This window comes from Oryctolagus cuniculus, chromosome 2 (genome assembly GCF_051225735.1).
Source record: "Oryctolagus cuniculus isolate XC-2025 breed Fujian yellow rabbit chromosome 2, ASM5122573v1, whole genome shotgun sequence".
Classification (NCBI taxonomy): domain Eukaryota; kingdom Metazoa; phylum Chordata; class Mammalia; order Lagomorpha; family Leporidae; genus Oryctolagus; species Oryctolagus cuniculus.
In genome coordinates, this window is record NC_142868.1 from 202,761,762 (window position 1) to 202,774,970 (window position 13,209).

The following is a 13,209-nucleotide window of genomic DNA, read 5'->3' on the forward strand; positions in this document are numbered from 1 at the left end:
GGCAACTGACAGAATGGGAAAAAATATTTGTAAACTATACAACTGATTAATATCCAGGATCTATAAAGAGTTCAAGAAACTCAACAAAAATAAAACAAACAATACAGTTAAGAAATGGGCAAAGGGGCCAGCACTGTGGCACAGTAGGTTAAGCTTTTGCCTATAAAGCTGGCATCCCATAAGGGCACCAATTTGAGTCCTAGCTACTCCACTTCCAACTCAGCTTCCTGATAATAGCATGGGAAAGCAGTGGAAGATGGTCCAAGTGCTTGGGTGCCTGTACCCTCATGGGAGAACCAGATGAAGCTCCTGGCTCCTGGCTTCAGACCAGCCAGCTCCAGATTTTGAGGCCATTTGAGGAATGAACCATTGGTTGGAAGACCTCTCTCTCTCTGTCTCTCCCTCTCTCTGTAACTCTGCTTCTCAAATAAATAAATAAATCTTTAAAATAAAAGAAAAATAAATGGACAAATGATATGAACAAGCACTTTTCAAAGGATGAAATACAAATGGCCAACAGACACATGAAAAAATGTTCAGGATCACTAGCCATCAGGGAAATGCAAATACAAACCACAGTCAGATTTCACCTCACCCCAGTTAGAATGGCTGTCTTCCACAAATCGAAAAACAATATATGCAGGTGAGTATGTGGGAAAAAGGTACCCTAATCCACTGGTGGGATTAGGTGGGAATGTAAACTAGTACAACTATATGAAAGAAGACATGGAGATTCCTTAGAGATCTGAAAATAGATCTACTAAATGACACAGCATCCCATTCCTGGGAATTTACTCAAACAAAACAAAATCAGCATATGAAAGAGTTATTTGTATTCCCATGTTTATTGCAGTTCAATTCATAATAGCTGAGATGTGGAATCAACCCAGATGCTCATCATCTTACGACTGGATAAAGAAAATGTGGTATATGTACACAGTGGAATACTACTCAACCGTAAAAAAGAGTAAAGTCCTGTATTTTGCAACAAAATGGATGCAACTGGAAACCATTATGCTTAGCAAAACAAGCCAGTCCCCAGAAGATAAATATCATATGTTTTCTCTGATATATTGTGGTTTATATAGAATACCAAAAAATGTATAGGAATGAAATGGTCATTTTGGGATGATTGCTGTTTCTAGCCCTTGTTTATATTCCTGTAGAACTGTGGTCTTTATAATTTTTACTTGTTGAATAGTATGATTAGTGGCAAATTAAGTCTGTGAATATAGAGTGGATTCAAATTATGGCTTTGTAAAAACTGATGAAGAGAGGAGAGGGAGGAGGTGGGGGCAGTAGGAGAGTGAGGGAAGTATGTTCTCTTCTTGGAACTGTACATATGGAATGTATAAAAACTGTTCTCTTTATGTTAATAAAAAAATTTTTTAAAAGCTTTAAGGAGGTGATAGTGCAGGGCCCACCCCATAGTCCCCACCTCATGGAATCTGAAACTTGAGATAGTACTAAGCCACAACACAAATTCGCAACCTACATCAAGCCTCAAAGTGCTTCCCAAGGCTGGGGGTTCTCCCTGCGTTGCCCTGTTTGCTGGGCTAGATTGGCAGGATGTGAGGCACAGGTGTGGAGGCTGCAAAGGTGGAGGTTCCAGGGGCTTGGACCCCCTTTACCATCACACAGGGTTGTGCCTGGAACTGCAGGCAGCAAGGCCATGACTGTGCAGCTTAAACACTTGATTTACCCCATTGCTCCCCAGGACAGCTCGTCTGTTCCCATTCAGGGGCAGCCAAGACCAGAGGCACCAGGGCAGAGCATGCTGACCATCTGCCTGAGTCCATTATTTTCTGTCTCCTCTGCATGGTCTCTGTGTGCTGGAGGAAGCACAGTGTTGTCGTAAGAGCAACACAGCCCTTGGGGGCCTGCACCCCAGCCTCCCTGCTCAGCACAGAGTTGGAGGTGGAGACATCCTTTCATCTCTGCTGTGTTTCATCTTTTTCTTTGATGTGCCTCAAATGGCCTCCACAGAGCATTCTGTGTTACATGCGTGCACCCAAGGCTGCAGATTCAATAGAAAAAGATGAACAGAGAGAAAGGCATTGTGCAGCTTTTCAAGGCAAATGTCTCAATGCTGCAATTTATATCCCCTCTCCCAAAAAACTCATCTCAATGTAGATATTTCAACGCTTCAGCTCAATTCTTCAAAAAAAATACTCCCTTCTGGAAATGACTTGAAAATAAATGTGTTAAAAACTCTTCTTCAGAAAATGCTTCAGAAAATAGTGCCCTCTGTGGTTTGTGCTAGAAGGCAGACTTCCACTATTCCTCTCCATATTCTAGGCACCATCCAGGGGCAAGGTATAGGCTGCTTTAACGTGACCTGACATTCAACTAGGTGAACAGTTTCCAGTAGTAAAATAGATTTTTTAAATATTTATTCATGTATTTGTTGGAAATGTAGAGTGACAAAGAGAGAGGGAGAGACAGAGAATGATCTCCCATCTGCTGGTTCACTCTCCAAGTGGCCACAACAGCCAGGGTGGGACCAGGCTGAAGCCAGGAGTCAGGAATTCCATCCTGGTCTCCCACATGGGTGGCAGGGCCCCCAAGTACTTGGGCCATCATCTGCTGCCTTTCCAAGAGCATTTGAAGGGAGATGGATCAGAAGTAGAGCAGCTGAGACTCAAACAAGCACTCTGATATGGGATGCCAGCATCTCAGGCAACAGCTTAATCCATTGCACCACAACACCAGCCCCTCAAATATTATATATATATATATATATATATATGTATATGTTATATATATATATATATATGCTGGAGTATTTTAAAATGTTCAGGTAGTGTTGATGTTGTGGTACAGTGGGTTGTGCTGCCACTTACAACGTTAGCATCTCATATCTGAGTGCCAATTTGAGTACCAGCTCCTCTGCATCTGATCCAACTTCCTGTTAATGTTGTTCCTTCTCTCTCTCTCTCTCTCTCTCTCTCTCTCTAACTCTCCCTCCTTCTGATATTCTGTCTTTCCAACTTAACCCCCTGCTAATACTTCTGGGCAAAGAGCATGGGAGATCTGGATGTATTTCCTGGCTCCTGACTTCTTCCTGGCCCATCCCTGAGAGTGGCAGCTATTTGGGGAGTGAACCAGTGTATGGAAGATCTCTTCTCTCTCTCTTCTCTCTCTCTCTCTCTCCCTCTCTCTTTGTGTAACTTGGCTTTTCAAATAAATAAATCCCTAAAAGTAAATAAATCTTTAAATTCAGTTCCCTAGCCATATTGGCCACATCTATGTGACTGGCAGCTGCCACACTGAGAAGCACAGAAACACTTTTTCCACTGTGGCACAGATCTCTACCAGACAGTGTGTATGTGGCTGATGAAGCTGTTTTCATGCACACTGTAGAAGATTGCCCATTATTTCCAAATCCGTTTTTACTGATTACTTCAGAACTAATACCAAAGGCTAGCAATGACCTTAGAAGTCTTTGGCTGCCTCTCCTCCATGTAGGAAACCCTCAATGCCACCACACAACCATCTCCGTGACTATCTGCCCTGAAGACCTTCTACGCACACACCTGCTGCCCCTAATCCCAGTAAATACCTTGCCAGGCAGTACTGTGGTCATCCTCTTCCCTAGGAAAGGGAATCTGACCTTCCCCTCTCTGATGCCAAAGCTGGTACTCCTACATCACACTCGCTTGAAGAGCCAGAGAGTGACACCTTCCCCACCCAGATCCTTGATAACGCCCCCAGGAAGCAAAGGCACAAGTTCTTGGGTCCTGCCACCGATCTGGGAGACCTGGATGGAGTTACTGACTCCTGGCATTGGCCTGGTTCAGTCCTGGCTTTTGCAGACATGTGAGGAGTAAAACAGTAGATGATATCTATGGTATGTTGTTCGCCCTCTCTTGCACACTCTCCCTCTCTGTCTTGTATCAAAATCATAAATAGGGGCCAGCACTGTGGTTTAGTGGGTAAAGCTGCTGCCTGCAGTGCCAGCATCCCATATGGGCAATGGTTCAAGTCCCGGCTGCTCCATTTCCAATCCAGCTCTTTGTTGTGGCCTGGGAAAGCAGTAGAAGGTGACCCAAGTCCTTGGGGCCAGGCACCCATGTGGGAGACCTGGAGGAAGCTCCTGGCTCCTGGCTTTGGATCGGCACAGCGCTGGCCAATGAGGTCAATTGGGGAGTGAACCAGCAGATGGAAGACCTCTCTCTCTCTCTCTCTCTCTCTCTCTGTATAACTTGACTTTCAAATAAATAAATAAATATTTTTTAACTTTTATTTAATAAATATAAATTTCCAAAGTACAGCTTATGGATTACAATGGCTTTTCCCCCCATAACTTCTCTCCCACCCACAACCCTCTCATCTCCCACTCCCTCTCCTCTCCCATTCCATTCGCATCAAGATTCATTTTCTTTTTCTCTTTCTTTCTTTCTTTTTTTTTTTTTGACAGGCAGAGTGGATAGTGAGAGAGAGAGAGAGAGACAGAGACACAGAGAGAAAGGTCTTCCTTTTGCCGTTGGTTCACCCTCCAATGGCCACCATGGCTGGTGCGCTGGGGCCGGCGCACCGCGCTGATCGGAAGGCAGGAGCCAGGTGCTTCTCCTGGTCTCCCATGGGGTGCAGGGCCCAAGCACTTGGGCAATCCTCCACTGCCTTCCTGGGCCACAGCAGAGAGCTGGCCTGGAAGAGGGGCAACCAGGACAGAATCCGGCGCCCCGACCGGGACTAGAACCCGGTGTGCCGGTGCCACTAGGTGGAGGATTAGCCTATTGAGCCGCGGCACCGGCCAAGATTCATTTTCAATTATCTTTATATACAGAAGATGAATTTAGTATATATTAAGTAAAGATTTCTTTCTTTCCTTTTTTTTTTTTTTTTTTTTTGACAGGCAGAGTTAGACAGTGAGAGAGAGAGACAGAGAAAGGTCTTCCTTTTCCGTTGGTTCACACCCCAGTGGACACTGCAGCCACCGCACTGATCCAAAGACAGGAGCCAGGTGCTTCTCCTGGTCTCCCATGCGGGTGCAGGGCCAAAAGACTTGGGCAATCCTCCACCGCAGTCCCAGGCCACAGCAGAGAGCTGGACTGGAAGAAGAGCAACCAGGACAGAATCCAGTGCCCCAACCGGGACTAGAACCCAGGGTGCCGGTGCCGCAGGCAGAGGATTAGCCTAGTGAGCCGTGGCACCGGCCTTATGTAAAGATTTCAACAGTTTGCACCCACACAGAAACCTAAAGTGTAAAATACTGTTTCAGTACTAGTTATACCATTACTTCACATTGGACAACACATTAAGGACAGAGATCCTACATGAGGAGTAAGTGCACAGTGATTCCTGTTGTTGACTTAACAATTTGACACTCTTGTTTATGGCATCAGTAATCTCCCTAGGCTCTAGTCATGAGTTGCCAAGGCTATGGAAGCCTTTTGAGTTCGCAGACTCCGATCTTATTTAGACAAGGTGGTAGTCAAAGTGGAAGTTGTCTCCTCCCTTCAGAGAAAAGTACCTCCTTCTTTGATGGCCCATTCTTTCCACTGGGATCTCACTCTCAGAGATCTTTCATTTAGGTTTTTTTTTTTTTTTTTTTTTTTTTTGCCAGAGTGTCTTGGCTTTCCATACCTAAAATACTCTCATGGGCTCTTCAGCCAGATCCAAATGCCTTAAGGGCTGATTCTGAGGCCAGAGTGCTGTTTAGGACATCTGCCATTCTATGAGTCTGTTGTGTATCCCGCTTCCCATGTTGGATTGTTCTCTCCCTTTCTGATTCTATCAGTTAGTATTAGCAGACACTAGTCTTGTTTGTGTGATCCCTTTGACTCTTAACCTATCAGTATGCTCAATTGTGAACTGAAATTAATCACTTGGACTAGTGAGATGGCATTGGTACATGCCACCTTGAAGGGATTGAATTGAAATCCCCTGGCACATTTCTAACTCCACCATTTGGGGCAAGTCTGATTGAGCATGTCCCAAATTGTACATCTCCTCCCTCTCTTATTCTCACTATTATACTTAACAGAGATCACTTTTCAGTTAAATTTAAACACCTAAGAATAATTGTGTGTTAATTACAGAGTTCAACCAAAAGTATTAAGTAGGACAAAAGAAATACTAAAAGGGATAAAGCATTAAGTTGTACATCAACAGTCAGGACAAGAGCTGATCAAGTCACTGTTTCTCATAGTGTCCATTTCACTTCAACAGGTTTCCTTTTTGGTGCTCAGTTGTCACTGATTTAGGGAGAACATATGATATTTGTCCCTTTGGGACTGGCTTATTTCACTCAGCATAATGTTTTCCAGATTCCTCCATTTTGTTGCAAATGACCGGATTTCATTGTTTTTTACTGCTGTATAGTATTCTATAGAGTACATGTCCCATAATTTCTTTATCCAGTCTACTGTTGATGGACATGTAGGTTGATTCCAGGTCTTAGCTATTGTGAATTGAGCTGCAATAAACATTAAAGTGCAGACAACTTTTTTGTTTGCCAATTTAATTTTGGCGCCATGGCGCAGCAGGTTAACGCCCTGGCCTGAAGCTCTGAAATCCCATATGGGTGCCAGTTCAAGGCCCAGCTGCTCTACTTCTGATCCAGCTCTCTGTTGTGGCCTGGGAAAGCAGTAGAGGATGGCCCAAGTTCTCTCTGTGTTTAACTCTAACTTCCAATAAATAAATAAATCTTAAAGCCTAAAAATAAAAAAAAATCTTCTTTAAAAAAATAAATAAACTGAAAAGTAATAACTTTCAAGAAAAAAAGCACAAGGAGATGCTGAGCTCCAACCTTCTGAGGCCAAAGATGCTCAGCTTCTTTTCACAGTGCAGGTATGACACGGCCTCTGGGTGCCCAAAGTCCAGGGGTAGCCTGGTCCCTTCCCTCCACAGGAGCCCCTAGGGCCTAAGCTGTGCTCTTCTTTGACCAGAGGCCAGTCTTGCCGCACAGCTGGTCAGGCCCAGTCTGCAGCTCCCCAGCCCCCAGACCATCCCCATCCTCAGCTGAAGTTTGTCTGCCATACCAATGCCCCACCCCCAACTAAGAGCTTGGGTCACCATAAGGCCACGGGTGGACCACAGAGCTGGGAGCCCAGGGAGCAGACTAAGCACCCCGGCTACAGCCCCAGGCCTGCATGTCCACATGCATCACAGGTGACTACAGAAGCCCAGAGAGGTGGGGTATGCACTCAGGTCACACAGTTAAAGGGGACAGATGTGGAACACAGGTGAGGGTAACCCTAATCCCACACCATCTAAAGCCATGGCCTTCCCACAGCACAGTCCTGCACGACTCCCCCAGTCTTCCTGGGACTGCACAGTTTACTATCTATGTGCTCCCCACAGCCTCCAAAGCTGTTCCAGGCCAAGGCCCCTAGGATGAAATCGTGAGAAAGAAAGGAGACATGCACTTGCATGTGAGTGCCAGAGCCCAGCACAGCCCTGACCACTGTGTCTGAATGGCTGGCACTGGCCAGCGTCTGCTGAGGAAAGAGCCTTGTTGCCTTCCCTGTTATGTTCCTCTCCTCAGCCACAAAAGCATTCCTGGGTCACAGGAGACCCTGGAGGACGCCCCACGGCCACCACGGGCCTGAGGTTTCAGCATGCTAGTTCCCTGCCCCAGTCACAGCTGGAGGTCACAGCTCCATGACTTCTGGGACATAGGCTTGCCAAATGCTCTGCTCACTGTCCCCTGCAGCAAGCACATTGACAAAACCCCCAAGTCGAGGAGAGAAAGGGAAGGAGCCAGCTGCATCCTGGCTAGGGCCACGGCCCACCAGCCAGCCCCAGCTTTCTCTCTCCCATGACACTCAGAGCACCTGTGGCACTACTTGTGACTCTCACTGGGAATGTCTCCTGCTGTCTGCTCAAATGAGCTTGCAGTGCAGTGCGGGGTGCGACTCGGCCCTGGAATCTAGCATTCGGCAACCTTGCCAGTGCATCTGTTCCTCCCAGGAGGGCCTGCTGCAGCCGCACGAGACTGTCACTCTCTTCAGATGGAAAAGCCTGAGCCGGAAATCCCACACAGCCACGCAGCTCACCCTGTTTCTTTCCATTGGGATTTGCATTAAAATAAGAAAAGGAGCACAGGTGAGTGTAGCAAGCCTGGGACGGAGGCTGCGAGGCCCAGAACATGCTCCCTGCTGGAGAACACAGTCTTGTGGGGCTCTCATCTCCGCTGGCAGCGGGTACTAAACAGCCTCTGACCTCAGGGTGAGACTTCGGTGAGATTTACTGACTGTTCAAGTGCGGGACAAAACACGAGTGACCTGAAGCTGGGATTTGGAGATGCCCGTGATGACAGCAGGCACCCCTGGCCTCGGGTACCTGCTGGTGTTTGTCAAAGACCAGCCCTAACTGGTAGCTCTTCTCGTGAACACAGCTTTACTTCCCTATGGATTTGGTTGGTTAGATTTTGTTTTAAAAGACCGGAGTCTCATTAATTTAAGCCAGGCAGAGCAGGCACCAGAGCCCAGGCTGAACAACCTCCCTCTGGACACACGCAACACCAAGCCAGCAACACGCCGATGACTGTGTGCCACCCAGGCCCACTCTTACCTCCTAAAGCATCAAACACACCTCCTGCAACTGGCGCTTGTCCCCCAAGGCCAGCTTTAGGAGCAGCGAGTTGTTTACAAATGGTGTCAGCCGCACTCCACTCTTACCCAGCAACCTGAGCTTTAGGATCCCATGGTGCTTAGGGCCAGCTCGGAGAGAACTTAAAAGGCCTGAGATAGAACTTTCTAGGGATTGCCTTTGTCTGTGTGACATCACAAGGGCTAGGGAGATGAAGCTCAGGACCGGAACAGCCCCTCTCCAGAGAATCCAGACAGCACTCAGGAAGACACTCGGGCAAGACTGTAGCCACACCTGCCCGCTCCGGCACAGAAGCACCTGCCACTCCTTGTAATCAAAACCCAGTCCTCAACAGTGCGGAATCAGAATGAAGACAAGACCCAGGGATAAAGGAAAGAGACAGTTGAAAGAAGGTAGCAGCTGGGGCCCAGGGCGGGGGAGGGCGTCTCAAGAGCTGTCCTGCTCAGTGAGGGGGGCCTGGGGCTCCTAAGGAGTGCAAAAGGGAGATGGAGCTGCTGAGAGTGGGCTGGTAGAGAGGCAGGCGTAGAAGCCCGCTGTGGGGTGGAAAACAGGGTGCCGCAGACATCCACACACCACACAGTTCCTGGAGAAACTTGCTTGGCGGCTTGACTTTATCATGAGTTGGGCATAGCAATATATTCTGCACAAAAAAGCAGCTACAAAATGTTATTTGGCCGGAATCCGAAAGAGGCGAAGCACTGCATTTTGAGACTTCAGTGTTCCGTTAACCAGGATGAAGCTCACTCAGCCTGGGGCCCATGCTTATTGTGCCCTTGGTTACTCATACCCCTGTATATTCTGTTACAATGAATTCTTTCCTCTGCTCATGCTGACCAGGGAGGGCCAGATTATTTCCCAGCCCTAGCTGGTTCTCCCAAGGCCAGTCTGAAATTCACAAGCAAGCATTATTTACCTGTTTGAACAGACACTAGTCTCTAGCTCTTGTTTATCTAATCTGAGAAGGAAAGGAAAGATATATTCAGCAGGGTTATACTCTGGGCCTGGATCCCCACCTTCCCAATCCAGCCAAGTTAAAGTAGAGTGAATGTTTTACCTCTCAAAGTCACCCATCAGTTTATTTATTCAGCAAGTCCTGAGCATGCCCAGCAATGGTCTGTGACCTACTGATGAGGCACAGCATTTGGGGGAACTTGATAAAGGCTAAGGACCTTCAGCCCCAGGAAAACACACATGAAATTTTAATGTGACTTAAAGAAAGCCATGAACCCACAGAAAGGACCACCTTGCCCAGTGATGCTGCACGCTATGGAACATCACACACACACACACACACACACACACACCCCTGCCTGCAGAGATGCCCTGTTCAACAGGAAGGAGGACACAAATGGCGGGCAGGATGCCACTGTCCTCACAGCCCCCTGCATGGCAGAGGAAACCGAGGCTCAGAGAGGCAGGGACATCGTCCAAGCTCCCTTATGTCCTGAGTATCTGACCTGCAGCCAGATGTCAGGCCCACAGATGCACTGGAGACCCGGGTCAGAGAATGCACGTCTGGAAGATTCCATCACTGGGTATCTCTCCTTCCATTCATGGGCTTTCTTTTTGCAGGGCCTAGCTTATCCTTCTGTTTCCCTGCAGAAAGGAAAACCATTTTTTAAAGATTTTACTTATTTATTTATTTGAAAGGCAGAATTAGGGAAAGAAAGAGAAAAACAGAGGTCTTCCATCCACTGGTTTACTCATCCAAATGGCTGCAACACCTGGGTTGGACCAGACAGGAGCCAGGAGCTTCTTCCAGGTCTCTCACGTGGGTGCAGGGGCCCAAGAACTTGGGCCACCTTCAGCTACTTTCCCAGGTGTCGCTCGCTCCGCAGGCTCGCGGAGGAGCGGCAACGGATTTGCTGTTGTTTCTTCCCCCGGTCCTCCCCGGATTAGCTGCCGCCCCCCGCCACCTCCGCGGAGGGGCGGCACCCCCCCCCCCCCGCCGCTTCCCCCGCTTCCGCGGAGGAGCGGCACACCGCCAGCTGGCTCTCTCAGGGGTTCCTCAGATGTTCCTCCTGCATGTTGTCTCTCTCCTCCTTTATAGTCCTCTTCCACCAATCCCAACTCTGCTGGTGTTCTCTCCCCACACGCTGAGCACGCTGCTCTCCTCCAATCAGGGGAGGATCAGCTCCTGCAGCTTGTTAGTCGAGTTGGTGAGGCAGCTGTGTGGAAGTTGTTTACTCCCTCTCAGCGCCATATGGTGGGAGATCAGATGCATAGAGTTAGTCTTAGCAGTTCCAGTAGTCTAGTCTAGTCTTGGTAATCTCAGTATTTGTCCTCAGTATTTATTTGTCTGCAGTCTTAGTACTTATTTGTCTCCCGGGCGACGGGTCCTGCCATGTTACAGGAGACGGGCCCTGCTCCCCACACCAGGCACATTAGCAGGGAGCTGGATCAAAATCAGAGCAGCCAGGACTCAAACCGGTACCCATACAGGATGCCAGCACTGTAGGCAGCAGCTTTACCACTATGCCATGGTACCAGTCCCAAGCAAGACCATCTGAAGGGCTGGCTCAGTTCCCTGTCTGCACCTGCCCACCTTCACCCCATATGCACATCCAGCAGCTTTCTCTGTGCGCAGCAACCTGCCTGGCCTTCAAGTCCACATTTGCACATCTGTCTCCCCTCCCAGAGAGAATTCCTTAAGACTACAAACCATTGTACCTCCTCTATAGTACAGTGTATTTTAATAAATTAATGGATGTGGTTTCCTCCTTGATAGTGCTCATCAGCCATAAAACTGCAAAGCAAAGAGAACATAAGGCCTCATTTGTATCCTTTTGCTTCCCTAAGCCTAGGCCCCAGTATAGCAACAAACCACACAGGGATGCCCAGGAAGCTGAAGAAGGTGGCCATATCCCCCTGCTTGTACCTTGCAGCCACCTCCAATATTCCAACGGGTGCTCCAGTGAGCTCCTACAGCCCCACAGGCAAGACAGTCAGCCTACACCATCAACATGTTCTCCAGTCAGCTCCAACAAAGCACCATGCTCTCAAGTCAGCATCAATAGTCTAAGGTGTGCGCCAGGCAGTCACTACAGCCCAACAGGTACATCAGCCTCTGCAGCCTAAGGTGCTCTCCCATCAGCCCCAACAGTCCACGAGCACTGCAGTCATCTGCAGTCCAACCAGCATCCAGTCAGCTCCTGCAGATCAGTGTGTCCCAGTCAGCCCTACAGCCGAACATGCTGTCCAGTGAGCCCTACAATCTAAGGTGCTCACCAGTCATTCCTACAGTCATATGTGCTTTCCAATCAACTTCTACAGTGCAATGTGTGCTCTTGTCGCCTGTACAGTTTAACACACTCTCCAGTCAACTGCTATGGTCCAGCATGTGCTCCAGCCAGCCCTACAATCTCACATTCTCTCCAGGAAGCTCCTGTATTCCAACATGCTCTCCAGTGAGCCCTAACAGATCAATGTGTGCTCATCAGACCTACTGTCCAAGAGTTCTTCAGTCAGCCCCTACCTACAATCCAACATGCACTCCAGTCGGCTGTGCAACACCAGTTGCTCTACATTCTGCTCATATAGTCCAATACATTCTCTAGTCAGCTCCTAGAGCCCAACATGCTTGCCATTCAGCCACTACAAATCACCCACACAGCTAACTGTGGGCTCCAGTCAGCCCTCTGACACACATGCTCTCCACTGATCCTACAGACCAACGTGCTCTCTGGTCACCCCCAAAGGTCAACGTGTGCTCCCTCAGCCCAGTGCTTGATGTGCTCTGCCTCCAGCTCCTCCAGTCCATCGTGCTCTCCAGTTAGCACCCACATATCAACGTGTGCTCGGCACCCCTACAACTCACATTCTTTCCACTCAGCTCCTACAATCCAGTCCATCACACTGTCCATTCAGCTTGTACAGAACAGCATGATCAGCAAGCTCCTACCATGAGACCCCAGTCAGGACAACAGACCCATGAGCCCTCTAGCCATCTCCTATACTCCATCGTCCTCTCCAGTCAGCACCTACAACACTACAGCCTCTCCAGTCAACCCTCTACAGATGCATGTGTGCCACAGACTGCCCAAAACTCACCTGCTCTCCAGTGAACCCTAAAGTCCACTTGCTTTCCATTCACCCCAAAGTTTAACATGTGCTCCAGTCCACACTACAGTCCAAAGTCCCCTCCAGTCAGCTCCAACAGTCCTACATGCCCAGGCCTACAATCCAAGGTGTTCTCCGGTAGGCTCCTATGGACAAGTGTGCTGTATAGGTGGCCCTATTTTCCAACATGCTCACGAGTCAGCCATGCATTTCCAGGCTCTCTCGTCAGCTACTATCCTCCAACAGGTTCTCCAGTCAGCTCACAAAGGTCCGTGTTTGCTCCAGGCAGGCCTACATTCCAAAGTGCTCTCCATTCAGCTTCTGCACCTTGAAGTACTCCGCATGTCCACCATGCTTACCACCCACTCCCTATAGATCAATGAGTGCTCCAGGGAGCCCTACAACTCACGTGCTCTCCCGGGAGCCCTGACAATCCAACATGCTTTCCAGCGAGCCCCCAAAGATCAATGTGTGCTCCAGTTAGTCCTGCAGTCCGACCTGCTCTCCACACAGCTCCTGCTGTGCAACATGCTCTCCGTCAGTGACTCAAGCCAACAAGTTTGCCGTCAGCTCCTAACCTCCAACATTCTC

The 13,209-nt window shown here is 48.6% G+C and overlaps 1 protein-coding gene across 1 annotated transcript in view; it reads right to left on the reverse strand.

Annotated features, from left to right (window-relative positions):
* ALLC (allantoicase) overlaps nucleotides 1–8,824 on the reverse strand; it is a 37,367-nt gene extending 28,543 nt beyond the window's left edge. Inside the window, exon 1 of the mRNA XM_008274558.4 lies at nucleotides 8,521–8,824. The gene's annotated coding sequence lies outside the window, so the exon portion shown is untranslated. The remainder of the gene's footprint in view (nucleotides 1–8,520) is intronic.
* Between the last annotated feature and the right edge of the window lie 4,385 nt (nucleotides 8,825–13,209).